The sequence below is a fragment of the Carcharodon carcharias genome, chromosome 4, assembly GCF_017639515.1.
Source record: "Carcharodon carcharias isolate sCarCar2 chromosome 4, sCarCar2.pri, whole genome shotgun sequence".
In the NCBI taxonomy this organism is placed as follows: Eukaryota; Metazoa; Chordata; class Chondrichthyes; order Lamniformes; family Lamnidae; genus Carcharodon; species Carcharodon carcharias.
Window position 1 is genome coordinate 77,762,907 of NC_054470.1, and position 27,762 is coordinate 77,790,668.

Genomic DNA, 27,762 nt, shown 5'->3' on the forward strand with positions numbered 1-27,762 from the left:
CGGGGCTCATTGCATCAGTGATGCTCTGCGTGGACTCCTCCACCACGGACGCCAAGTGAAGCATAGTCTCATGCAACACTCCCAGATGCTCCCACACACCCGGCCGCATTTCCTACAGCTGCTGCGTCGCGGACGACTCCAGAGGCACCTCATCATGCACCGACTGAGCGTGTGGCTGGTCCCCTACAGTCCTCTGGCTGCTGGCACCATTGGCACTCTCTGTCTCTGCCAGCTCCTCCAGCAATTGTGAAGTACCCTCTCCACTGTGCCCCGGGACACTATCAGAGGGTTGCAATGCCCAATGATGTGCTAGTATCTGCGCTGGTGTCTGCCTCGCAGAAATGGTGTGACACAGGTGACAGTTGAGGGCCCTCAGATGTGAGCGAGGGGCATCTGGAATTCCTCCTGGCGGACTGGCTCTGATGATGCCGAAATGAACAACAAGGACAATGGATCAGTTAGCATGCACACAGTAACACACTTCATCCCTTTCCCCCAGCTCATTATGTGCTCAACCTTCCAGAACCTATGGAGACGAGTATTGGTGGGGTGGCAAATAGTCAGGAGGAGACCCAAACATTACAGGCAGATACGGACGGGCTGGTCATATAGCCTAAGGAATACCAAATGGAATGTTATGTGGATAAGTGTGAGGTGATGCACTTGGGCAGGAGCAACAAGGTATGGGAATACATAAGGAATGGTAGGACAGTGGAAAGTAAGGAGGGTCAGAGGGGCTTTGCTGGGCATGTTGACAGGCCCGTTAAGGTAGCGGGACAGGTACATAAGGTGTTTAAGAAGGTAAAATGCCACACTTGCCTTTATTAGCCAAGGAATAGAATATAGGAACAGGGAGGTCATGTTGCAAGTGCAGAAAACGCTGCCAAGGCCACAGCTATAGTTCTGCGTGCAGTTGTGATATGCGCTTCACGGGAGGGATGTGATTGGAGTGGAGAGAGTGCAGAGGTCACTGACCAGATGGAATTATGAGAAGACATAGCATTGACTGGGGATATTTCCCCTGGAGCAGAGGAGATTGAGGGGTTACATTATTGAGCATTTAACATTATGAGGGGCATAGATAGGGTCGACAGAAAGGAACTTTTCCCCTTGGTGGAGGGATGATTAACCTGGTGGCATTCATTTAAGGTAAGGGGCATGAGGGTGACAAGTGAGATGATGAGCAACTTTTGAATACAGTAATGTGGGTTGCACTGCCTGAAAGGGTGGTGCAGTCAGAAACCCTCCTAACATGTAATAAGTATTTGGATGTGCAGTTGCGATGCCATGGCATACAAGGCCATGGGGATAGTGGTCAGAAATGAGGTAAGGAGACTTTGGAAAATGGTTGACACGTGCATCTTTGAAGGGCCGAGGGATCTTTGTCTATGACCCATGCCTCTGACTCTATCAGTCTGTGAATGAGCAATGTTGCAACAATAACGATTCAAACAATCATCAGTGCTTTGGATGGTAGGAAGGCAGAGCAGATGTCACTGTGGACCTCAAACATCTGGCCGTTCCACCCCAGCCTCATCGACACCTGGGCGCATGTCGCCTCTCAAGCTCCAGAGCCTCCTGCTCGAAACGGCTTAAAATCATGAGCTGGGCCTGGCCGCCTCCAATCCCTGAACGCTCACAGACATTGTGAACATTCTTCTCCTGAAAAACAGAGAAGACCATTCATTGTGACTATTTGCACATGGACTCTGCACGCGCACGCTGCATCCCAACCACAATGGCCCATATCAGGCCTCCAGTGCCTCCTCTGCCCATTACTGCTGATCAGTCACACAAAAATAGTACGCCTGCTCCCAACCACCCCCAATGGCCACTTTGGACACATTCTGCGTCCATCACTTTAGGAAACACACGACCTAAGCTCCCATAGCAAGGAGGCGCAACTAGGTGCGTTGTTGAGGGAAGCAGATGGCTCTTGGCCACAAGACCTTGAGGCTCCCCTTCCACAATCTCATCACCATGAATAGGACATGTGTTGGAGTTCTGAGTATGCGCCGAGCTGCATCTTCTGCAGGTTTCCCCCAGACTAGCCACGTGTGACTGAGAGCAACACATGGTGCGAGGGAGAACTCATCTCCTCATGAACCACTCAGACTGATCTAAGCTTGGGTACCATCTGCTTGCCCACCCAGCAGACAAGAAATGCCCATCATGATTCAATGCAGTCACGACAGTAAGACTTGGGAGGTGCCCTCAAAAGCTAAGGCTACCTGCTGGGTTAAATGCCCAATGCCAACATGGTACTCACCGTTCCAGAGCGCAACAAATCATTGAAGCGCTTACGGCACTGGATCCACTTGTGTCACACCACGTGGAAGGAGCTCGCCACCTCTGCCACCTCCTCCCAGGCACATTTGGTCATGTGGGGCGGCCTCCTCCTCCCATCCTGGGGAACCAACACCTCCCACGGTGCTGCCACCTCCTCAAGGAGGGCAGTAAGGCATTCATCTGAAAAGTGAGGGGCACATTGGCCCCCCACTGGCCTACCCTGCAGTCTGCCCTCCTCCTATGACAGACCCTGCAGCCTGCCCTGCTCCTCTGCCCTTCCCTCCAGAGTGCCCTGTTCAGCAGGCTCCCAGCCATTGGATCTCCAGGTGGCCATTGCAAACAGGCTACAGGAGACTGCCAGGCCTTCTTTTAAACAGGCTGTCAGGTCGCCGTTGGACCTGGCAGTCTGCGCACGCCCGCCGCAGCCCGCACACTCCCGCTATCCACGGGAGTCAGAAATGCACTGACAGGCCTTAATTGGCCTGCCCACGCAAAATGGCTGCAGGGCCTCAATCGTGGGCGCCGATCGGGTCTGCGCCCGCCTGCGTCTGGTCCTGCTCCACCTGCCCGCCAAATGGAAAATTTTGGCCACAGGAATAAAGGAACAGCATTGCCATTTAGCCTCTAGATCCTGTTTTGTTGTTCAATTAAATCATGGCTGCTCTGTATTTTATCCCTAACCACCTGCCTTAGTTCCACATCTCTTGGCTAGCAAAACTCTATGGCTCAAATTTAAAATTATGAATTAAGCTAGCATCTATTACTTTTTGTGAGAGAGTTCCACACTTCTACTACCCATGAGGACTCGTAATGTCAACTCTTTTCTTCTCCATCGATGCTGCCAGACCTGCTGAGTTTTTCCAGGTAATTCTGTTTTTGTTCCTAAAACAGATGTTGGACTAACATTTCCTGGTTTCTTTCTTATACCTTTCTGAAATAATGGAGATATATTTGCAATTTTCCAATCTAAAGGGACACTTCCTGAATCCAGAGAACTTTGGAAAATTCTGGTCAAAGCACTGCAAGTTCTCCCTCACTTCATTTAAAACCTTGGGTTGGAAACCCTCAGATGCTGAAGGTTTGTCGGTGTTAGTACCAATATTTTTTCTTGTTTTCTTATTTATAGTAATATTTTTGAATTTCACTGGAATGTCAGATATATTACTTTCTTTCTTAACTGTGAAGACTGAGCCAAAGTAATTATTAAAAAAAGAATCCTCATTACAATATGCAATATTACCTACATCTATTTTTTTTACTGGACCCATATTCATCTTGATTTCCTGTTTTTCTTCATTTATTACTGCTAAAACTATTGTGGTAATCTTGATACTCCTCCAAAATTTCCTTTTGTATTCCTTTTTGCAGCTCTTATCATCATTTTTCATTGAAGTGGAAGGTGGGTGAGGGGAGAGTGGATGAAAAACACAGTAGAAGATTAAACTAATTTCACAAGACTATTGGGCTTTTACAATGTTTTGAAGAATCAGAATCATATTGAGTTTCTGACTAGAAAATCTTTTGACAAGGCAAAAAGAGTGACTAATTTCATCTCGTCAGCTGTAATTTGACTTCTTCTGCTCTCAGTTACAAAAAGCTCCAAATCATATTCACATTTTCTCATGCTTATTGCCTACTTTGGGCTTATTTTATAGTTATGACACTTCAGATATCAGGACCAGGATTTTCTGTGCCCTGTGATGGGCATGTTCAGTGGCATGAGCGGACAATATGGCGTGATCGGTTTTACGGTGATGTGAAACCAGTTTGCGATCGTCTGCTCAGCCTGCCACTGGCGGGCCACATTTCCCACCATCAGACATCAGGAACCTCATTGTAATACATCAGCATATCATTATAAGGCAAGCCCGTCAGACTTTTTCCTACCGCTGGATTGTCCACCCATGTCAGTGGGAAAACATGCCAGCTTGGTTCACAACCGAACTTAAACAACATGCACAAGGCAGGCTGCACTTCACTCGGGACTTCAAGGTTTGTTTGCCTACCTTGCTTCAGTCAACACTCACAGTCATCAGCACCAGACTTCACAGACAGCAGCACATCATTTTTAGTGGGGGCTCACGGGTAGGTGTCTACCTACCAGATGAGCCATATGTGGATGGCTTTTCAACAGCTGCAGGGCACGGCCTTGCTTGGCGAAGAGGGAGAAGTGGCCTCAAGCAAGGGAAGAGGCTGCAGGACGAGGGCTGTACTGGGTAATGGGGGTATCCCAGGGTGTGTGTGAGGGCACATGTTGATCTCTGCAAGTGGCCTCAAGATGGTGAGGGCTGAGGAGGCAGTTTCCAGAGGAGGTGAAGCCAGCTGGACATGTGAGAGTATGTGTGTGAGAATGGATGGTGATGTTCCTTGAGCTGGCAGTAAGTGAGATGCCAGTGAATGTGTGATGGGCTTAAGTGTGTGAGTTTAGAGTGATGAGATGGTTGCCATACCCTGGCCAACCTCTTCTGTGCAGCATTGACCACCGCTGCCATCGCCTGCCATGCTAGATTGGTGGTGCCGCTGCCCATCCTGTGGCCAGAGCAGGGGTAGAGGACATCATGGCAGGCCTCCAAGGTATCGAAATGGCATTCCAGAGATGTGTCATTAAACCTGAGGGCTGCAGTCTTTTTGCCTTTTGTGGGCATCTTCCTTGCAGTAGTCTTGGGTTGGAAGCACTGAGATGTGTGCGCACGGCTGGACTTTAAATATGGCGCCAGCATGATGAAGCAGAGAGGTGATGTTGTGGTTGGAGAGTGAGAGCCCGCCCACCATGGAAATGGCATGCTTCCCGGGAATGCATAAGTGATGCAGCAGGTTTGGGACGATACAAAGTGAAAACCTGCCAGGCAGCTGATGGGTAAAACGTTGTTCTACTTGCTCACTATTGTACTTAGTGCAAACCTGGGGCAAACCTGTCTCAGGCCTACAAAAATGACAGGAAAATGTGCATGTTAATTCTATGTGAGAGTATGGGGTTTATTGTACAGTTCCAGGTTGTCATTAACGTCAAAGTTAACCTGCCCTTGGGACATATAATTAGTAATAGTTATATATGGTTACACATTGCACAGACTGCCTTCCATATATGTATTCTGATGTGTCAGCAAGAGTATGAGAGTGAAATTTGAGCTCTTGAAGGCTGCTTTCAGCTTTGATCATACTTCTGTCTATGAAGTCAACACACCAAATGGCTTGTAAAACAAGACTATTTAGTAAATGTCAATTTGCCATTTTTGGACTCATCATCCTAAACCCAGGATCCATCACGCAAATTGAACAACAGAATGTGCTACTGACACTCTTCCCCTGTTAGACTACTGACTGGCTCTTCGTCTTCTTCGTGGTGTCCATGAACAAACCTTGACACACTTTGTAAAATAAGAGGTCAAATACAATAGGTCACCTCTCTTTTCTTTGGAGCCTCGTGGTACATGGAGCATAAACATTTTTTTTTTGGTGTTGTCATTAGGATCCATCTAGAATCGTAGAAAGGAAAAGTATCTAATGAATTGAGGTTTACATTTAAAGCAAACAGTCGGTGAAGTTATGCAGAATGACTGGCTGAAACATTCAGTTTTATCAATTCTGAATGCCGTAGAGTAGAAGAAGTTGACTGTGTAAAGTGAGAGTAGTTTTAAAGAAAATTCAGTTGAAGGCTAATTCAATTTTAAGTGTAATGTCACCATGGTAATCTCATATGATGCAAACAAAAAAAAAATCAATGCATGCTGATATTTTAATTGTGCTGGCTCACATCAGTGACCAGTCTTTCCAACATCTATAACTACACAGTTCAACCCGATGTTTTGAATACAGGAGGATCAATCGCTGTTGTGATTACTGGAGTTAAAATCAATGCTTCTACTTTGGTAAGTCCACAGAGGACTAAAGTTTATTTATATAGCATCAGCATCTTTTTTAAAATTCATTTATGAGATGTGGGCATCGCTGGCTAGGCCAGTTTTATTGCCCATCCCTAATTATCCTTAAGGAGGTGGTTGTGAGCTGCCTCCTTGAACTATACGGTATAGGTACACCCACAGTCCATATGGTATAGGGACACCCACAGTCCATATGGTATAGGTACACCCATAGTGCTGTGAGGGGCTGTGGGTTGCAGCAGGGGGAAGTTCCAGGATTTTGACCCAGTGAGGTTGAAGGAACGGCAGTATATTTCCTAGTCAGGATGGCTAGTGGCTTGGAGGGGAACTTCCAGATGGTAGTGTTCCTGTGAATCTGCTGCCCTTGTCCTTCTAGATGGTAACAGTCTTGGGTTTGGAAGTTGCTGTCCAAAGAACTTTGGTGAGTTCCTGCAGTGCATCTTGTAGATGATACACACTGCTGCTACTGTGTATCGGTGGTGGCGGGAGTGAATGTTTTTGAATAGGGTGTCAATCAAGCGCTGCTTTGTCCTGGACGATGTCAAGTTTCTTGAGTATTGTTGAAGCTGCACTCATCCAGGCAAATGGGGAGTCCTCTATCACACTCCTGACTTGTGCCTTGTAGATGGTGGACAGGTTTTGGGGAGTCAGGAGGTGAGTTACTCCCCACAGGCTTCTTATCCTCTAACCTGCACTTGTAGACACAGTATTTATATGGCTAGTCCAGTACAGTTTCTGGTCAATGGTAACCTCAGGATGTTGATAGTACACAATGGCAATGCCATTGAATGTCATTGGGTAATGGTTAGATTCTGTCTTGTTGGAGATGGTCATTGTTTGTCACTTGTGCGGCACCAATGTTACTTGCCACTTGTCAGCCCAAACTTGGATATTGTTCAGGTTTTGCTGCATTTGGACATGGACTGCACCTGTACAATCATCAGCGAACATCCCCAGTTCTGACCTTATGATGAAAGGAAGGTCTTTGATGATGGTTGGGCTGAGGACACTTCTAGGGCCAAAGCTGCTCAACCTCAACTTCCAAGGCTATTTACAGTCCCCTTGCTGATTATTAGCAGCCTTCCACCCACCATACTGCAACCGTTGAGATATGACTGCATAAGAGCACTAGGCCAGCCACAGGCACAACACAGGTACCAAGGGAATGTAGAAGGGTAATTAGTGATGTTTTGTGTGGAGTACTGGATGATTTGTTTGATAAAGTTGGTTTGGAATGATTGACCATTCCATTGTATTTTTTGACTTACACTGGAATGGAGCTGCACATTTCCTGCCTAGGCTCCCATCCTGGGCCTGGTGAGAAATGGAGAGTACAGCAGCTCTGGAGTCCTTTCAGAGCAGGGGAGCAGTGTTGAGGGACATGAAGTCACCTCCTCTTTTTATGGCACTAGCTGCTGTAAATCAGATAAGGTTAAAGGTCCCAGCCACTTTGACAGGAGAGATGGTCAGTGTGTAAGATAATTGAATAGGATTTGTTGAAGAAGTGGTTGGTGGAAGGCAGGTTGCGGGGGGTGGGGGGGGGGTTGCGCTGTCAGGGGCAGATGTGTAGCCCGGAATTTCAGGAGGGTAGAGGAGGGGGTGGAGGGGATAGTTGGGGTGGTAGTCAAAGGCCTAGGGTAGGGAGAATCTGGGGGTCATCGGTGATGGAGATTCAGGTGGTCGGGAGGGCCGGGTGGTCAGGGGCATCAGGTAGTCATGGGGTGGTTGGATGGGGGGGTCTTGGGGGTAGTTGGATGGTGGGGGTAGATGGGGAGGGGGTAGTTGTGGGGTTAGGATAGTTTGCAGTGTTGTGTCAGGAGGGGTAATGGGTTTAGTTGAGGATAGGGGTATAATTAAGTGGGGTTTTGAGGGGTCAGGTGTCTGAGGGTATTGTGGTGGGCAGTCGGGGTTTGGGAGGGTAGTCAAGGGTTCCAGTACCATTATTATCCATTAGTTCAAAGTGGCTTTAATCCTTTAACTTTTCCTGGGTAACTGTTCTGCTAATAGAGTCGGAGCCACCTGAAGTCTCCGACTTTAAATCTAAGCTTTGGATGGTTCTCAGTGCAGGGTAATTTCCCATTGGATGTTTAAACTTCATGGTTAATTCAGTTCTTGCTTTGGGACTATAAGGGGGGTCCCCTATCAAATCTTCTGGGATACTTATTGTTTTGTGATGGTTTTCATTTCAGCGCGTGACCAATCGCATTATTTGTTGATCCATACAGAGGGGAGGTAAAATGTGTAACTGGAAGGATATGGGGTTTTGTTTAGTCTTACCACATCCGGATGAGGTGATCATGGATTACCTGGCCAGAAGATAATGAGTCAGTTGCCTTCTCCCTTCCTCCTGTTCTTCCTGTTCTTCCTCATCTTCCTCCTCCACTTCCTCCTCCTCCTTCCTCTTCTGCTGCTTGGCACATAATTGGTGGCAAGGGCTGTGCCATCAAGATGATGAGGTTATACAGCGGACTATGATGTTATGCTCCAGCAGCTTCAGGGCTCCTCTCGAGTAGTCAGGAACATATGCTTGAGCACCCTAATGATCTGCTCTATGATGTTTTGTGTGACAGCATGACCTTCATTAAATGCATGTTGGCCATGTGTGTTTGGATTGTGCATTTCATGAGCCAGATGTAAAGCTAATGGGCCCTGTTTCCCAGCAACCACCCTCTGGTTTGACCTGGTGTCTATAATACTGAGGGAAGAGCGAGTGGTGCAGAATAAAAACATCATGACTCTGCTACTAGGATACTGGGGGTTCCCCTGCAAGATGTGCTGAGTGTGGTCACACACAAACAGCATACTTAGATAGTGGAGACTTATATGTTTGTGGTACATCCACCTGCAAATTTTGCCTAAGTCCCAGGACGTTAGTGAGGAGGACACAGCGTCAGCTTTGCAGGATGTGGCTTTCTCATTTCTGATGCTGAGGTTAATGTTGGGATGTCTGCCCTATTTTATTCTTATTTGACTTTCCTGTAGTGGTTTGATTCAACTGAGTGGCTTGCTAGGTCATATCAGAAGGCAGTTAAGAATCAGCCACATCACTGTTAGTCTGGAATCACATGTAAACCATACAGGTAGGGACGACCAATTTCCCCTCCTGTTGGCCATTTGTGAACCAAATGTATTTTCTTATGACAATCCAGGAGTTTCATAATCCTTATTAATGGGACCAGCATTTGATTCCAGATGTCTGCTCAGGCGATGGCATATAGGGATGCCTGCTGTCCTGGCAAAGCCATGTACATGCTCCACCTGCTTTGTTTAGGGAGAACACAATATACTCCCCTCTCCTATGCTTTATTCCACTCCCCTTCTGGTATCTCAACACCACCTAACAGATTTATCTGTAAGTAAAATCAGGGACGTACTCAGTATCCTACATGTAAAGTTGGAAGATTGACTCAAATTAGCTATGGACTCTATGTGAGGTTATTTAATAGTTCAGTCCCACTGATGACAAGTTTGGAGGCAAGTTTAACACTGTACCTACAGTCATAATGATCCATCATTTTTTGGTGAAACAATAATGATTATCCAATATTTAGCTAAGTAACTTTATGAATCATTACCTTGCCAACAGTTGCCATATCCAACTATTCACTGATCTCTTCATGCTCCATATAGGGGGCTGGCTGACCCTGCCTGGGTAGTGCTGGTGGTAGAGACATGTCCAACACATATTTGCTTGCGTGATGCAGACAGCTCTTAGAGGAGATGTGCCTACTCAGTAAGCCACCTTATAGATATTGTAAATGCATCAGTTTCAAGTGAATACCTGAGTCTGGTTACAGTCCCTCTTCACAAGATACCATGCCTAGTATGTCCATCTAACAATAATGACAGCCATCTGTTCACCAGAACCCTCATTGAGCAGTCCATTGGCCTGTTAAAGGTGCACTTTTGCCTCTTTCTTTCGGGTGACCTCTTGCAATATACATCCACCAAGGTAGTTCACATGGTCATGGTCATGATCTGCTGAACAGTCCACAGGCATCACAGCCACGAATGCAGTGACATGAAATGGTCACCTCCACTTCCTTATATACAACAAGGGGAGAACGATGCAGGAATGTCCATGAAGGGCACCACATCGGTCTAGGCACCAAGTAGGTCACTGTGATATTATATATTCCATGTTATTAGTAAGCACAGTTTACTCTGTAATTAAACTCTCTTTGTTATCATGAAATGTATGATTTAACAAAGTTGGTGCCGAACAGTAATAAAAATGTGTAAACAAAGGTTGGTTTCTCACCGCTAACAGTGGAGACTACGGGCTGTAGTCCATATCTCTGTGACAGTAAGATTGCATAGGCTGGATGTACAGTGGTCTTTCCTGTGCCAGCACATGCTTGCTACATTCATAGCCAGTTAGTGCCTCAGACCTCAAAGTTCATCTGCTGAACCTTGTTGGATCAGATGGTCCTTCTCAATATTGGCTTCCTGGAAAGAAAGAAGGCCTGGCCAGATACATCCAAACCACCTTGTGCAACAAAAAGTTTTCCCTCCACATTCCATGCCCCATCCTCTCCTGCCTCCTGTTCCTGTTCCTCTCCAAAGATATCACACAATCCTCAGTCTTCACCTCTTCAAGGGTCACACATGGCTGGGCCATGTTATGAAGCATGCAGATCCATGGCCTCACCGTGCCATGGGTAAAATAACGGTGGGGGCAGGATATAACCCATTATTAATTGGCCAGTTAAAGGCCTCAGGTCTTCATAGGCTCAAAGGCAAGTGGGTTGTGCGCTCCTCCGACACACCCCTGTGTAAAGTATGTAAAATATTAGACAGGTTGGGGCAAATGGGTAGGTGGCAGGAAGCCCACCTGCTGGATTTCACCTGCCCCCTGCCTTCAAGCCCACTGGCAGAGAAATGTAAAATCCAGCCTCTAATCTCTCTTTTTATGCTCTCAATGTTAAATTGATGATCCCACATGACTGGCTCTCCACTGAAGTAGTCTTTTCCTAATCTAATCCTAATCTTAATTTTTCAAAGCTATTGCCTTCTTTCCACAGTTATCGCAAACGTCCTTCCATTCTTACTTCCTCTATCATTTGTAAAAACTGATCCAAAATATTAATTTAACTTATTTGTCATATTTTAAACTTCCACAACTAGCTTGCCCCTGAGCCGTATCAGGGGTTTATTTTAACCTATCCAAATCGGCACTAATTAACCAGCAACAGTTTCAATATAGGGCCAGTATACTTAGCACCCTGAGAATCTGGCAATTGATCCACTTTGTCTTTGACACTTCATATGGGATTACCGCTGGACAAAAGCACCTGCCTACTCTCAGTTGTCCTTTTAATGACAAATTGGGGTCCCAGGATATACACAAGCCTGGCTGCCATTTTAGAATACAGCCGGTCATGCATTCTCCAGTTTTACTGTCAATAGTACCAAAAATGTCATGGAAAATTAAGACTTAAGCAATTTCCATGGGCACAGGAGGAGAGCTTCTACAGCCCCTACAAAAATATTGAGGCCTGCTGCCAGTGTGGATGCAATTATCCACCTTGTTCCCTTCCAAGTCAAACCATTCAGACTTGAAAATATACCACCATTCCTTCTTCATTGCTGAGTCAAAATCCTGGAACTTCCTACCTAACTGCATTGTGAGAGTTTTCCTTCCTCACATGGATTGTAGTGGTTCAGGAAGGTGCCTCACAATCACCTCCTCAAGGACAATTAGGTATGGGTAATAAATAAAAGCCTCAGTGTTGCTCAGATCCTTTGAATAAATAAAAATAAAGCAAAAGAGCTGTCAGAATGTGAAACTTGTTACCACAAAGTGTAGTTGGGAAGATTATATTGAAGGGGAAGCTAGATAAGTACGTGAAAGAGAAAGGAAAAAAAGGTTATTGTTTTCGATTAAGAGTGGTAAGAGGAGGATCATATGGAATATAAAGGCTGGGATAGACTTATTGGCCCAATGACCTGTTTCTATGCTGAAGGTTCATGTAAATATATGAATAGGAGTGAAGTACATAGTGTTCTGTTACAAAGGTGACCATTTACCATTTTTAAGTAGTCATCTAATATCACCCGTTTCCTCCTTAATTTGATGTAATTTGCCACTTTTTAGGAAACTGTACTGGGCTAATTCCAAAGAAGTATTATCTAGAAATAGTTTAACATAGCGTTTTTGTCCCATAATTCCATTTTAATGACTCAAAAATGATGTAGAGACCTTGTTTCTCAGCTTTATATTTTAAGATTGTTAATTTAAACATACCATCACTACTTTAAAAGAAGTAGATTGACTTGCATGCAAGGTGTTTTGATTCACTAAATAGATTTTAATCAAAATGTATGTATTTTATAAATGTAATTATTCCTTTACAATGGCTTACTTTGAAGTACATCTTACTATTTTTCAAAAGCATGCTCAGCACATGAGATGATTTCTCGGGGGAATGGAGTGCTGAAAAGAGCTTATTTAAAAGAATGAATAGAGAATGGAATTGGGCAGGGATATCATTGTCTAGAACAGTACCATACAAAGTAAATCAGATCCCCGTTATATTTGAGTTATCCTACAAGAGTAAATGCATCCATCAGCTATCTGAATACTGGGTACATAGCAGTCAAACCTGTTCATCGCTATTCCATATGTTGAAATGTGGGCTTGAATCATGTGCCTTCCCCAGTGGCAAGTTGGTTCATCTGGCGAGAGGGTGGTGGCTGGGGACCCTGCCACCTTCCCACCCCCAACTCTATTAAGTCAGTTGCAGGAAATCCCACGGAAGCCTTTCAGCCTCATTGCCAATTAAAGCCTTTAAGTGGGCAATTAAGGCCCAGTTAAAGGTCTTGTCTCACTGGCACTGGTATTTACTTGTGACAGGCAGTATTTACATGGAGCACGACAAGCAAATGCTGTTGCGTTGATGGCCCCCAGGGATTGTGGGGGTGCGGATAGTGCTGGGGAGGCATGGGGATTCCCTCAGCCAAAGACATTCAGTACCTGATCAAGCAATCCGGCATTGGGAAGGATGGGGTGGGGGCAGTGATAGCCTCCCCAGTGACCTTGCTGCTGAACCCCAACCCAACACTGGCCTGGGATCCAGCAATGATCCTAGGCCTTTTGTGCCTATTGCACTGGCAGCAGCCACCATTCCCTTAGTGGTTCTGCCATTCAATAAAGATGCCAGCCTCTGATTGCCTGGCAGTTCTCAGTGGGCAGAACTTCCGCCTCCAGGGTCCTTGGCCCCAGAAGAAGGCCAGCCGCTGGCCTTGCTAAGTGCCTGAGTGAAACAAGGAGTGATGGGCCTTCCTTAAAAGAGGAGGCACAATGCTCTCACCAACTCTTCAGCCTGTGGTTGAAACCCCATCCCCTCCACCTGTGATCTTTAATCGATAAGGACTCTTTTTTTTAAACAACTGGACCTTCACCAGGATTAAGCATTAAGTCAACTTCAAAATTTTAAATTTCCCCCATCTTCATGCACAACTGCAGTTAACAAAATGCAAAGATTTCTAAAGCATACTTGGTTTCCTTTTAAATATCTTTTCATCAGCAAATGAGCTTTCAAATATTTTTATTTTCCCACCACACCACATAGAATCATAGAATTATCAAGTATAATAGAAGGAAGCCATTTGGCCCATTGTGTTGCGCCATCTCACTGAAATTAGTCCGATGTCCTGGCACATTCTCCATAATTTTCCTGTTGTGACACTAATTAGTACTGAATTAGTCTTTACCGAAGTTATACACTTCCAACCATCAGTATTCTATACAACTCCATTACACTTACATGTATGTGCCCTCCCTTATTTCAAAGCAACCCACTGTTCCTCATGTAACTGTAATGGAATTGCAATGGAAATTTATAATGCACTGATGGCTGTATCTGTATAACTTTGGTGAAGATTAATTCAGCATTAATTAGGTGACATGACAGGGGAAAAATGATGCTGGTGAAAACTTTAGTTACATAATTAATTTTGAGAGCATTGATTTATGCCAGTGATCCCCAGTTAGCATGCTCTGCTAAGCAATTAGACTTTATTTATCTGAATAGATTAATTTTAATCCCTATGTAGGTTGATAAAAAACTGAGATGAAAACTCTTGCTTTGAACTGGAGAAGAGAAGGGAAATTGGGATTGGTGTTGGTGAGAAAGCAAATGGTTTAAATGCACTGTCAGATATGTTTGCGCTTTTGCCTCTAAATGATAGAAATCTTGATCCCCAGACATTCAAATATCATTTTATGGTAAATTAGTAGAGTGCAAATGCCTACAGATTTGATTGGCTAGTGAGCAGGTACTAATCCCCGATAGAACCTTTCATGCTGAAAATACAATTTAAATTTCAAGCTGTTTTTGTCTCAAGTTTTAATCAGTTCAGTGTTGATTCCACTCCCAATGTTTTACAAGTTTCATGTTAGATTACAATGGGCTAAATAACATAGAGAATTTGACCATAGACTACTGTGTTGTAAAACATTATTAGCAAGAAATCAAGTAAATTTTATTCAGAGTGTTTGGGAAGTGTAGTTTATGAATAATAAGGCATTACTATACAACCAGAATATCAAGATGGACACTTTGGAAGGAATATTTTCTAAAAAGCAAGGACATGTATTATGTTGAAATTGTGGGGACTTTAAACTTCATGCAGCCCCACAATGCTTGTACCATTGACATATGACGAAGCATTTTTTAAGAGAGACCGACTGAAGCTTAGAACAAAAAAAAAAGATTCGCATTTGTGTAGGACCTTTCATGATCTCAGGATGTCCCAAAGCACATGACAATGAAGTACTTCTGAAATGTCATTACTTTTCTCATACGGGAAACATGGCAGCTGACGCTATGAACATGTTCGGTTCTTTTGCAGAAGTATTGTATTTGCATTGTAAAGTAATGGTGACCAAAAATTGGTGAGCCCCTCCACTCCTGAAAATAGACAGAGATTATGTGACTGTGTATTTAACTGGCACCCATTCATAGCGTTGTTAGCAGAATGTCAAATTGGGGCTGTGTGTTCTTTTACATGATTTCTGAATGCAGCCAGTACTAGTCACACTGTTGTACCATGTATACATCAACAGCAGGCATGGAATTGCGAGTAGCTTGCACTGATTAACTTTTTGGTAGTCAATACAAAGCCCTGTGAAGCTGTCCGGCTTGGCCACGAACACAACTAGGGTCCTCCGGCTACTGCTGCTAGGATCTATTAGTTGGTGCTCCAGCATGGAGTTAATCTCCTTCCGAACATGGGCCAGCTTCTCTGGGTCTAAACAATAGGGATGCTGCTTTATGGGAGGGGCCTCTCCCACATCCACATCATGGGAAAAATTATCCTCCCGTTGGGGGGGGAAGTGCGGGAGCGGGAGCCGGCGCGGGTGAACCTCCGATTGGCGCCACCAATTGGAGCCCCCGATTGAGGGCACGCTGCCACTTTACATGGGTGGGCCAATTAAGGCCCACCCAGCATGACGTCTGCTCGGAAGCGCTATGCGCTCCCTGTGTGGGCGGGGGTTGGGGGGTGCGGTTGGGGGGGTGGATTTTCCTCAGCCAGGACTGTGCTTTTTCACACATGCAGATCCCTCTGAGACTAGGTGCTGCCTCAGGAAGATCGGCTCAGAATTAAAATTTTTAATACAAATGTTAAAAAAAATTCCTGACATGCTCCCTCACTGAGACTGTCACATGAGTTGGGACACGTCCATAACTTTCATTGAAAGATTGGATAAAATTTAAATACCCTCATGAAACCTAATCCTGCCCGTGGATGAAGTTTCATGTTTTTTCTGAAGCCCGTTAGGGCTCCTCGCCTGCCCAACAACCTTAAAGTTGGACGGGCAGATCCATTAATGACCTTAATTAGTTTTTCAATGGCCTCAGTAGGCTATTGACAGGTCGGCGAGCGCACAGCTGACTCGGCTGCGCCCCCGCTGACCTGAAAATGGAAATGACACGGGGTGACATCAGTAGTTCCACCCGACATCATCCCGTATCGTTTTACGTGTCAGTGAGCTGGCCCCGCCCCCGCTCGCCGAGTGTGGTGCAGCCTGGCTTGTCTCTGCATAAGCCTTTAAATGCAGTGATCAGACTCGTCAAGTCTGCTCGCTGTGCTGCAATTAGGTGGGTGAATATGGAGTCTAAGTTCACTAGTATCTTTGTGTTGGTTAGCTGGATAGTAGGGGGTTCAATGTAGGCCTCACTCACGTCTCCCTCCAATTCATCCCCACTGCTACCCTCGTCCTCTAGGTCAGTTGCAATGGGACAGACCATTACCTGCTTGTCCCCTTTTCGGCTGTGATATTGCTTTATCATGTTGATGTGACACAGGCTTTGTTTTTTCTCCCGCTCTGGGGGCTCAATTAGATAGTTTGTTTCACTGAGCTTCTTTGCTACTCTGTAAGGGACACTGAACCGGGCTTTTAAGAGTTAATATTAGCAGGAGCAGTAACACGTAGACTCCTGGCTGTAAGTTTCGGGCCCTGGCATGTTTGTTTGCCTGTTTTTTTCATAGCTGTCTGGGAGATATTTAAGTGTTCTTAGGCCACAACACAAATCTTCAGGAGTCACTCCCGGAACACAGTTACATAGTCAAACACGGAGACTTCCTCCTTCTATTCTAAAAGCCTCTCCTTGATTAGTTTCAGAGGCTTTGTGCCCGTAAACCAATTCAAAAGCAGTAAAACCGGTGGACTCACTGGGTGAGTCCCAGGTAGCGAACAAAAGAAAACCTAGTCCTTTATCCCAGTCATGGGGGCCGTATACCCTGACCATTGTTTTTAGAGTCTGATGGTACCGTTCTAGTGCTCCCCTGTAACTGCGGGTGATAGGCTGAAGACTTCAGCTGGGTCACACCCAGGTTACCCATGACTTCCTAAAATATTTTGAACATGAATCCTGTGCCCTGATCTGACTGGATCGCGGTGGGTAGACCATACCTGGTAAAGAATTGGTTTAATTCCCCCACCATTACTTTGACAGATATGGTTCTCAGGGGAACAGTCTCTGGGAAGCGGTTAGCCACATCCATGATGGTAATAATATACTGGTAGTCCCCTTTTGTTTTGGGCAGGGGGCCCACACCGTCGATTAACACCTTGCTGAATGGTTCCCCAAAAGCTGGCATGGGAATCATAGGTTTAGATCTTATTGCAGGTTGGAGTTTCCCCACAATCTGGCAAGTGTGGCAGGTTTTGCAAAACCTTACTATATCCCTCTGGAGGCGCGGCCCATGAAGATGCTTGCTGATGCAGGCCTGGGTTTTGCATGTACCGACATGCCCAGCCATCGGAAGTTCGTGAGCTAACCATAATATTTCACTCCGGTACCTCCGCGGCACCACTGCCTGGTGGATCACTGTCCATTCCTTGTTTGCAGCTCTGTGAGGGGTCTCCATTTCCTCATCAGTGCCTCATTTTTAATGTAGTAGCATTCAGGGACATCTTCTGCCTCAGCTTCAGTGTGTACAGTCTGAGCTAATGTTTTTAACAGTAGTTCGCTATCAAGGAAGATCTATTTATTCCCTCCTTCGGGTTTTCTAGACTCCTGAAAATAGGATTCAGATAACAAGACCATAGGGTCTTCTGTCTGCAATGCCACTTCAGCCTCTACTGATGGGGCTTGTCTGGCCATAGACCCCATTACCACACAGTCCGGGAAAATGCCAGGCACTTTCTCCTGCCACTGTTTGGTTGCCTCAACCTCAATGGGTTTCTCTGAGACCACTGTGATAATATACATATTATACTTATAGGATGATATTACCTTTGATCCCGCCAGGTCATTGCCGAGGAGCAGGCCGATCCTGACCACAGGCAAACTGAGGGCGACTCCCACGGCCACTGGTCCTGACACAAGGCCACAATCCAGATGCACCCGATATGATGGGATGGGCATATGTCCCCCTTCAAACCCCTTTACCAACACCTTGGCACTTATGGCACTCTCTGGTGGGAAGTCTGGCTAGCCCCTGTATCCCTCAATATCACTATATGCTTACTCACTCACCCTGCCTTCAAATACAAAATCCTTGTAACGCTCAGGGATTTGTTAACCTCATTTGAACTCTCGGGGTGCATCTACAGTGATTCACAGCCGCAGTCAGAGCCATAGCCTTGTCTGCTGTGCTCTCTGACTGACTCCCATTCTCTGCACGGCATGTGCTCCGATAAATCCCACTGGCTTTTCCCGTAACCCCCAACAGTTGGCTCGGAGGTGCCCTGCTCTCGGCAGTTAAAACACACAAGCTTCTTGGTCTCAATTTTGTCTCAGCACCACCCTTTCTATTCTGAGCAGGGCCCCCAGCATTCCCCCCTTTCCCATGGGCACTCAGTTTCCTATCACTCTCTCCACCTCTATCCTTTCCAGTTGGTTGGGGGTGACTAGGGGAGGGTCTCTTCTGGGATAAGGGTTTGTGGATCAGCTCATAATCATCAACCAGCATGGCTGCCTGCCTGGGCCCTGTTACCCTCCGTTCCTCTAAGTGTGTTCTTATTGAGAAGGGTATGGAGATTTTAAACTCCTCAAGGAGAATTAGTTCAAGGAGGTTTTTGTAAGTGGCTTCTGTTTTAAGTGCCTACACCCACTAGTCAAAATCAAGTTGCTTACGCCTTTCAAATTCCAGGTACGTCTGGCTGTTTCCTGATGGTACAAAATTTCTGACGGTACGCCTCCAGCACTAACTGGTACACACCCAAAATAGCCCTTTGTGCTGCCTCATAGTGACATTTCCTCAGGCAGGTAAGTTTACTTGGTAGTAATAAGGATCAGTGTTGGACTGCCCACGTTAACTGCTGTGCTAACCGCTCAGAAGAGATAACAAAGGCTTCTACCTCTGCTTCATCAAACTTAGGGATTAAATGAGCAAACTAAATTGCCTCAGCCCTCAAGTTTGAGCTAGTGGTGTCTTCAAGGGACACACTAGGATTCCTGCCCCTCAGCTTGAGCTTTTTCAGTTTAAACTCCCTTTCCTTCTCTCTGCCCTGAAATTATCTATCTCCTCTCTGTGTCCTTTCCTCTCTTTCCTGTTCCTCTTTCTCTTTCCTTTTCCCTCTATCTGTCCTGAAATTCTCTCTCTTCTCTCCATGCTCTTTCCTCTCTTATCTGTTCCTCTTTCTCTCTGTCTTTCTCTTTCCCTTTTCTAATTCTAATTTCTGCTGCTCCAATTTTAATTTCTCTACTGCTACTCTACCCATTTCATCGTTCTCAACTTCCATCTGTAGACCATTGGCCAACCCTTTTAAAATGTCAGGTTTCTGACTTTCGAGTGAAATTGTAATTCTAAGTGCCTCACTAAATCTTTTAACAGTTCAAGGGACAGAAGCTTTTAAATCCTCAGACACAGGATAAAAGAGTGCGAGGAGGCCAGCAGAGACAAAGGATAAAAGAGTGTGAAGACACACCTTGTAGTTAAGAATCAAATAACCTTAGTTGTCAGTGGTACTAGCATTCAATAAACTTAGTAAATTGTAGCATACATAGGAAGAAAGCAATTAAAGTAAATTAAATATCATAAGTTAGAATGGTGGGACAGGTGTTACACTGCAGCTGTGAGATGTGGGAGCTTTTTGATGCCAATGTGATCTATGACAAACATGACTACAGGAAGTGTAAGCGGCTTGAGGAACTCTGGATTAGGATTATTGATCTGGAAGTCAAAATGCAGATACTGTGGAACATAAGGCAGGGAGAGAAATACCTGGATACTTTGTTCCAGAAGACAGTCACACTTCTTAGAACAGGGTCATCTGTTTTGGTCAGCAGTGAGGAACAGGAGGGTGTGACTGTCAGTGAGGCAGGTAATGGGACCAGGCAGACAGTAGGGGAGGAGCCTCAGGCTTTGCAATTATCAAACAGGTTTGAGGTGCTCACAACCTGAGTGGATGAAAACAAAATCTGCAAAGTTGATGAGTAGGCTGGCCATGGCACTGTGGTTCAGGAAGCCATTCAAGTGGGGGGAGCAAAAAGGAATGTAGTGGTAGCAGGGGATAGTATAGTGAGGGGAGTTGACACTGTTCTCTGCAGCAAAGAGCGAGAGTCCAGAAAACTGTTTTGCCTGCCCAGATTTGGGACATCTGCTCAGGGCTGGAGAGGAACTTGCAGTGGGAGGGGGAAAATCTAGTTGTCATGGCCCATGTAGGTATCAATGATATAGGTAGAATTAGGAAAGACATTCTGCAAAGTCAATGTAAGGAGCAAGGTAACAAATTAAGAAGCAGAACCTCAAAGGTAATTACCTCTGGATTATTACATGAGCCACTTGCAAATTTGCATACGGCAAATGAGGTTAGAAGGACAAACATGTAGCTCAAAGACTGGTGTGGGAGAAGTGGGTCCCGGTTTGTGGAACACTGGCATAAGTACTGAGGAAAGTGAGGGCTGTACCACTGGAATACCACTTGAACCATGCTGGGACAAATGCCCTCACAAATCGCATAACTAGGGAAGGAGAGAGGACTTTAAACTAAACAAGAGGGGTGAGGGATCAAGCTTGGGTAGAGGTAGCAATTCAAGGTGTAGTCCCAAGGCAGGAGAGCAAAATAGTAATATGAGAAATGAGGATCAGAGAATGGCAGGAAGGGACAGAGAGAAACAAACCTGAGAATACATCAACCGTCAAGACAAAGCTGAAGGCTCTCTATCTGAATGCATGTAGAGTTCATAACAAGGTAAATTAACTGATTGCCCACACTGAAGTAAATAAATATGATCTGATAGCAATTACAGAGATGTGGTTGCAGGACGACAGTGATTGTGTCTTTAATATTGAAGGGGACATGGGATTCAAGAAGAATAGGAAGCTAGGTAAATGTGGAGGGGTAGCACTGTTAATCAAAGATTGCATTGGTGCAACAGTTAGAGATGACCTTGGTTCAGGACATAAGGATGTAGGATCGGTTTGGGTGGAGATGAGGAATAGTAGCAGGAAAAGGTCATTAGTGCAGGGGTCAACAGGCCCCCTAACAGTAGCCACAATGTATGAGAAAGTGTTCAAGAGAAAACATTGTGTGCTTGTGATAAAGGGATGACAATAATCATGGGTGATTTTAATCTACACATGAACTAGAAAAATCAGATTGGCAGTTGTGGCCTGAATGAAGAGTTCTTAGAATGCTTTCGAGATAGTTTCTAAGAGCAGCATGTTCTGGAACCAGAGAGCTGGTTATATTAGACTTCGTATTGTGTAATGTGACAGGATTCATTTATGACCTCAGAGTAAAAGCACCCCTAGGTAGCACCGACCACACTATGATTGAATTTTCTATCCAGTTTGAAAGGGAAAAGAGCAGACCTAAGACTAGTATATTAAACTTAAATAAGGGCAACTATGTGGGGATGAAAGCTGAGCTAACTGAAGTGAACTGGGAAACTAGGCTAGAAGATAGATCAATAAAGAAGCAGTGGCAGACATTTAAGGGGATACTTCAGTGTATTCAGGATAAGTACTTTCCTACTATAAACAAAAATTCTAAGGGGATGACCCACCATCATTTAACGAAAAATGTTAAGGAAAACATCAAACTTAAGGAAAAAGCATATAGATCCACAAAGATGAGTGGCAGGACAGATGATTGGATAGAATATAAAGAATGGCCGAGAATGACTCAAAAGGTTAATAGCGATAAAGAAATTAGAGTATGAGAGGAAGCTAATTAGAAATGTTAAAATGGACAGCCAGAGTTTCTATCGGTATTTAAAAAGGAAAAGAATAAGTTGAGTGTTGGTCCTCTAGAGAGTGAGAATGGGGAGTTAATAGTACATAATAAGTAAATGGCAGGAGAAATGAACAAATATTTTGCTTCTGTATTCACCACAGAGGATACAGAAAACATTCCAGTAATAGCTGCAAATCAGGAGATGAGCAGGAGGAATGAACTTTGTGAAACTGAAATCACTAGGGAAATGATAGTGAGAAAATTGATGGAGTTGCAGGCTGACAAGTCTCCGGGTCCCAATGGACTATATTCTAAAGTCTTAAAAGCAGTGGCTAATGAGGTAGTTGATGCATTAGTGTTAATTTTCCAAAATTCATGAGATTCTGGAAAGGTTCCATCAGATTGGAAAGTGGCAAACATAACCCCTCTATTCAAGAAGGGAGGGAGGCAGAAAACAGGAAACTATGGGCCAGTTAGCTTGATGTCTGTCATGAGGAAGTTATTAGAATCGAACATTAAGGAGGTTATAGCTGGGCACTTAGAAAATCTCAAGGTAATAGGGGAGAGTCAGCATGGTTTGTTGAAAGGAAAATCATGCTTAACCAATTAATTGGAGTTTTTTGAAGGAGTAACATGTGCAGTGGATAAAGGGGAGCCTGTAGACGTCCTGTACTTGGATTTCCAGAAGGCATTTGATAAGATGCCACATCAAAAATTATTACAGAAAATAAAAGCACGTGGTATGGGGTATGGAAAGAAGATTGGCTGGCTGGTAGAAAGTAGAGAGTATGCATAAATGGATCTTTTTCTGATTGGCAGGATGTGACGAGTGGAGTCCCACAGGGGTTTGTACTGGGGCCTCAACTTGTTACAATTTACATCAATGATTTAGATGAGGGGAGTGAAGACATGGTAGCTAAATTTGCAGATGACACAAAGATAGGTAGGAAAGTATGTTGTGAAGAGGACGTGAGGAGGTTGCAGATGGATATAGATAGGTTGAGTGAATGGGCAAAGATCTAACAAATGGAATTTAATGTGGGAAAATGTGAAGTTGTTCACTTTGGCAGGAAGAACATAAAAGCAGAATATTATTTAAATGGAGAGCTGCTGCATAATTTTGAGGTGCAGGGGAATCTAGGTGTTCTAGTACATGAGTCACAAAATACTAGTGTGCAGGTACAGCAAGTAATTAAGAAGGATAATGGAATGCTAAACTTTATTATGCGAGGGACTGAACATAAAAATAAGGATTGTATGCTTCAGTTATACAGGGCATTGGTGAGACCGCACCTCAGTGCACACAAATACTGTATGCAGTTTTGGTCTCCTTATTTAAGGAAGGATGTAAATGCTTTGAAGGCAGTTCAAAGGAGGTTGACTAGCTTGATACCTGGCATGAGTGGGCTGTCTTATGAGGAAAGGCTGGACAGACTGGGCTTATTTCCACTGGAGCTTAGAAAAGTGAGGGATGATTTGTTTGAAGTATACAAGATCCTGAACGGACTTGACAAGGTTGACATTGAAAAATTGAAAGGAGGTTTCTTCTTGTGGGTGAGGCTAGAACTCGGGTTCACTGCTTCAAAATTAGGTGTCGTCCTTTTAGGACAGAGATGAGAAGATTTTTTTTTCTCTCAGAGGGTTGTGAGACTTTGGAATTGTCTGCTTCAAAAGGTGGTGGAGACAGGGTCATTGAATATTTTTAAGGAAGAGATAGATAGATACTTGTTAGGCAAGAGAATCAAAGATTATCGGGGTTATATGGGAATGTGGAAATAAAAACACAGTAAGATTAGCTATGATATTATTGAATGACGAAACAGGCTTGAGGAGCCAAATGATCTACTCGTGTTCCTATTTCTTATGTTCTTATGTTCTGAAAATAACTTGCCCTAATTCTCCTAGTAAAGCAATGGCATCAAATGTGGACATTTCAACACTTTAGTAGTACAGACTCAAGAAAGCCTTTTTGCAGTTTTTTAATAAATAAGTTTCAAAGGAACAATTTACTTGCCCCACTCTAAGTCTTTTGCTTCGTCTGTGGGAACAATGCTGGCACCGAGCCCCCAATTTGTAACAACCAGTCCCCGGGCAAGGTCACCCAATTTGGTGTGATCCCAGGCGAGATACCCCAAATTGTTATGCTCCCAGATGAGGAGGAATGAACTGGCTCCCCGTCATTATTCAATCCCCTTGGTTGGTCACAATATTTAAAAAGGATCCCTGCCCTTGTGGATATCTTTTCCTAGTCCAAATGTTTTAAGAGGAGCCAATTTAATCAGACTTTCTTGAGTCAAAGAAAGAGTGAGTTTATTAGTTACTAAACACAAGAAAAAATAATAAAAACACAACACACATTCCCATAGATTAGAAATGAGAAGTGAGTCCAGATATAGAAGTTTAAAAGATATATGAATCATTCTTTGGCTTATCCATGAGGAGTAGATGATGGAACATTGTGGCCAGTAAGTTGGATGATTTCAGCTGACAAGAGATGCCTACTTGATGTTCTTCAGTTGTGACCCTCATAGCACACAGCAGCACCAGGATAGAACACCAAAACTAGCAGAGTTGCAGTTGGCTTTTAGCCCCTTTTCTTGTGCATCCCTGGAAGTGAAAAAAACAAACATGCCCTTTGCTCAGAAACTCCTTTCTTTCAATGTCCACAGCTGGGATGTAATTTACATGAGATGCTTTCTGTTGAGATGGTAATCAGCCTCCATTATCACTACAACCACATGAGGTAACAGTTCAGTTTTTGCATTGGTTCTTTTCCTTTGAAGTGTCTCTGTCTGAAGTCAGCCTTGACACCTTTTTAGGTACAACATTCTATTCTCTGAACTAGTGGGCCAAGTGTAATCCACATAGGAATTTTCCAGCAAGTGGTTACTTTACAGTCTCAGCCAGCTTTGGCTTATATGTCCTTTTAAAAAAAAATACACATATCATATCCAAACAGTTCAATATATCTGTAAGTAATTTGGGGCAATGATCCGCTGTCAAGACACTGAACATACAAGAGAGTGAGCTCCAAAATTTTCCACAACGTAGCAGAAGCCTTGGTGGAAAGAGGGGAGACACCCTGTGTCTTCAGGAATGATAGACTACCTCCCAGGCACATACTCAGGAGGCAATGGGAAGTAGCAGTTTAGGTTAATGCTGGAGTGTTGCTCCAAGAACCTGGATGCAGTGTAGCAAGAAGTTTAATGACCTCACATGAGTTATCAAAGTGAGTGATGTCATCTTCAAATGACACATCCTATGAATTGCACAACTAGCTTCATCCACTATAATAATAAGAACAAAAAAACTGCGGATGCTGGAAATCCAAAACAAAAACAGAATTACCTGGAAAAACTCAGCAGGTCTGGCAGCATCGGCGGAGAAGAAAAGAGTTGACGTTTCGAGTCCTCATGACCCTTCGACAGAACTTGCGTTCGAGTCCAAGAAAGAGTTGAAATATAAGCTGGTTTAAGGTGTGTGTGTGGGGGGCGGAGAGATAGAGAGACAAAGAGGTGGAGGGGGGGGGGGGTGGGGGTGTGTGGTTGTAGGGACAAACAAGCAGTGATAGAAGCAGATCATCAAAAGATGTCAACAACAATAGTACAATAGAACACATAGGTGTTAAAGTTAAAGTTGGTGATATTATCTAAACGAATGTACTAATTAAGAATGGATGGTAGGGCACTCAAGGTATAGCTCTAGTGGGTTTTTTTTTATTTTATATATAATGGAAATAGGTGGGAAAAGGAAAATCTTTATAATTTATTGGAAAAAAAAGGGAAGGGGGAAACAGAAAGGGGGTGGGGATGGGGGAGGGAGCTTACGACCTAAAGTTGTTGAATTCAATATTCAGTCCAGAAGGCTGTAAAGTCCCTAGTCGGAAGATGAGGTGTTGTTCCTCCAGTTTGCGTTGGGCTTCACTGGAACAATGCAGCAAGCCAAGGACAGACATGTGGGCAAGAGAGCAGGGTGGAGTGTTGAAATGGCAAGCGACAGGGAGGTTTGGGTCATTCTTGCGGACAGACCGCAGGTGTTCTGCAAAGCGGTCGCCCAGTTTACGTTTGGTCTCTCCAATGTAGAGGAGACCACATTGGGAGCAACGGATGCAGTAGACTAAGTTGGGGGAAATGCAAGTGAAATGCTGCTTCACTTGAAAGGAGTGTTTGGGTCCTTGGACGGTGAGGAGAGAGGAAGTGAAGGGGCAGGTATTGCAGGGATCGCTCCCTCCGGGACACCCTGGTCCACTCCTCCATCACCCCCTACTCCTCAACCCCCTCCTATGGCACCACCCCATGCCCACGCAAAAAATGCAATACCTGCCCCTTCACTTCCTCTCTCCTCACCGTCCAAGGACCCAAACACTCCTTTCAAGTGAAGCAGCATTTCACTTGCATTTCCCCCAACTTAGTCTACTGCATCCGTTGCTCCCAATGTGGTCTCCTCTACATTGGAGAGACCAAACGTAAACTGGGCGACCGCTTTGCAGAACACCTGCGGTCTGTCCGCAAGAATGACCCAAACCTCCCTGTCGCTTGCCATTTCAACACTCCACCCTGCTCTCTTGCCCACATGTCTGTCCTTGGCTTGCTGCATTGTTCCAGTGAAGCCCAACGCAAACTGGAGGAACAACACCTCATCTTCCGACTAGGGACTTTACAGCCTTCTGGACTGAATATTGAATTCAACAACTTTAGGTCGTAAGCTCCCTCCCCCATCCCCACCCCCTTTCTGTTTCCCCCTTCCCTTTTTTTTCCAATAAATTATAAAGATTTTCCTTTTCCCACCTATTTCCATTATATATAAAATAAAAAAAAAACCCACTAGAGCTATACCTTGAGTGCCCTACCATCCATTCTTAATTAGCACATTCGTTTAGATAATATCACCAACTTTAATTTTAACACCTATGTGTTCTATTGTACTATTGTCGTTGACATCTTTTGATGATCTGCTTCTATCACTGCTTGTTTGTCCCTACAACCACACACCCCCACCCCCCCTCCACCTCTTTGTCTCTCTATCTCTCCGCCCCCCACACACACACCTTAAACCAGCTTATATTTCAACTCTTTCTTGGACTCGAACGCAAGTTCTGTCGAAGGGTCATGAGGACTCGAAACGTCAACTCTTTTCTTCTCCGCCGATGCTGCCAGACCTGCTGAGTTTTTCCAGGTAATTCTGTTTTTGTTTTTAGCTTCATCCACTGTTCACTATACACACAAACTGTCAAAAAGCTCTATAAATAAATATTCAACCCTAAAATTCATATGCTTTACCTTATCTTCACATATCTAGGACTGTTGCAAGCCTCACACCCACAATTCATAGCTCACAAAACTGGCAGTTATTCAAATGTGAAAGCTACATCACCTAAATATATTGCAGGATGTTCACAGACATTCTTCCCTCTTTATTGCAGGAGAAGGTGATACGTAACAGCAGGTAGTGGCAAAGAACTGGAGGACAAGCATGCCTGTATGTTTTATACTCAGTGGATGAGGCAGTGCTGGTTATCATTGCAGGAACATCACTGAGGCATGACCACTGGCAGAGCTGGAGCTAACGATGATGAGCACATCTGCATGGAGAGTCTACCAGAAAGCCTGTACCTAGTGTCAAGGAGCATGGAGGATTCGAGAACCAATTTGGCACATGGATCTGCACAGTGCTCGGAACCCAGCCTTTCCAACATGGAACAGATGATTACCTGTTGAGCCCACCATGATGCAACATCTGATGGGCAATGTCACCACTTTCACTGCAGCATAAACAGCTTTCTATCAAAACCCTTAGTACCGCCATGGAAGATGTGAGTGCTCTTGATTTCACTGTTATAAAACACTTGCATGACAATCAATCAATCTGTTCTCTGACACATTAGTAGGATTGCTGAAGTGGTGCCCAGGGAGAGAGGCAATAACACCATGGAATGTAAACCTGTTCCCCCTCTCA